We start from the raw sequence: 2,239 nt of genomic DNA, 5'->3' as shown, positions 1-2,239 counted from the left end.
TATATAATTAAACATAAGAGAGAACTGTTAACAAATCCTGAAAGAGAGGATGTGACAGGTGGGTGTGGCAGAATGGGTCTGATTTTCTATTTGATAGCTCTGTAACCAAACAAAATTGAAGGCTATAAAATTATGGTTTGTCTGAGCAGTGACAATTTTATAGTGAGTAATTACGTTGAATTTTGTACATTTTGGAAGGGTGGTAGATAAAATAGAGAAAAGAAGATGCCTACAGAAAATGTGTCACACTAGGGGAAATTCTGGATTTATTTAATATTGCATTATTAAATTAAGAACTTAAAACTCTTATACTATTAAAATATAGATTATTAGCTAAGATTTTATGCTGTACTAATTGGTATAAATTTTGAATGGAAGACACCAAAACCTTGTGTCATGTGCAGTATAGGATACCTGTGGTGATAGGGTTAATGGAGTTATTTTTACCCTTTTGAATCTCACAACAAGACTGTGTGTTGTTTTTTGTATGATTTCCAGCCTTTGATAGTTACTTTGTATCTGTAATTCAATTAGATTATGTGCTTTTGTATAATTTATTTTAATAAATAAAAATCTTAAGCACATTTTAATGGTAATGTTCCAAATAAATATTTTAACTGGTGTGTCGAAAAAACTTTCTAAATTACCTAGAAAACAAGTCGGTAAAATCAAAAATTGTGCAGAAATTTTTGCTAGTGTAAAAGAAACTTCTTAAGCATTATATTTTAAATTTAAAATATGTAGTATAATTTCATATGTATCTTTAAATTAACTTCAGTAATGACACACACACATAATACAATTATAAAACTTCTCTGCATTAAACTCAGTTTTACGTTTATACTAGTACATGTGATTGAGCTTGCAGAAGTAGCCCTACCTGTAACATTTGTTAAAACTTAAAATCTACTACATATACAGTGTATATACACAAAATGTACCTTATATTCATCTGGAATAGTCTGCATGTTAGTAAATGTTATTATAGAGAGTTAATTCTTTCAATATTATTTATTTACAAAGTTCCAGCCATATAGGATAAATAACCAAATACAAAATGGTTTTACACAATAGTTAATCCAAATATAAATAAAAATATAGAAAACATAATTATAGACCTTTAATTTAAATGATCTGAAAGTAGGGATGATCCAAACATCTAGCATCAATTGATTTAAAATAACAGGATCCAAGTAGTAAAAATACTTAGAACTTAGAGCAGAAACACTTCTTTGATAGTAAAATAGATTGCGGTGGTGAACTTTCTCTAGAAAGAATTAAAAGTTTGAGATCAGGATTAAAAATGCTGTTATCTTTGGCAACACAGATGAATCGGTAGACACAGGCCTGGTTAACAGTGAAAAAGACCACATTCCTTGAATTTGTTAATAACGGTTGCCTGGTAAGGAAGCCCCAGCATGAGCCTCAAAACTATAGTACAGTATTGAGCATTTATCTAAAGGTATTCAATAGCTTACTTAATGAACATGTCTAACAGATATGTTAAGTTCCACACACCAGATGCTTGAAATTAGCTGACTGTTATTTGGTCAATAGTTAAAAAATTAGACATGATCATACCAAATTCTTTGGTTCTCTAATCTGAGTGTTAAGCCCACATGCACAGAAGATACCACTCATGTTGAAAATTCCAAATGAAAATGTTTATTAATAATTTGCTTTTTGAAATAATTAGTAGATATTTTATTATTGACAGGAAACATTGTTATTGATATATTGTTTAACACACATTTCTTGATATGTTGCTTTACATTATTTATATGTTACTTTACAGTACTTTCTAAATATGTTGTTTAACATGACTTTCTTCATATTTTAGCACCAATTTTTTAACTTTCTTTAGCATTAGTTTCTAGACATGTTGCTTTACTTTGGTTTCTTGGTATGTTACTTTATGTTTAGTTTCTAGACACGTTGCATTACATTAGTTTCTAGACATGTTGCTTTGGTCTCTTGATATGTTACTTTATGTATAACTTCTAGACATGTTGCATTGGTTTCTTGGTATGTTACTTTATGTTTAGTTTCTAGACATGTTACATTACATTAGTTTCTAGACATGTTGCTTTACTTTGGTTTCTTGATATGTTACTTTATGTTTAGTTTCTAGATATGTTGCTTTACTTTGGTTTCTTGATATGTTACTTTATGTTTAGTTTCTAGACATGTTGCTTTGGTTTCTTGGTATGTTACTTTATGTTTAGTTTCTAGACATGTT

Source organism: Limulus polyphemus, unplaced genomic scaffold, assembly GCF_000517525.1.
Source record: "Limulus polyphemus unplaced genomic scaffold, Limulus_polyphemus-2.1.2 Scaffold1311, whole genome shotgun sequence".
NCBI classification, from domain to species: Eukaryota; Metazoa; Arthropoda; class Merostomata; order Xiphosura; family Limulidae; genus Limulus; species Limulus polyphemus.
Note: the sequence above shows the minus strand (reverse complement) of the source record.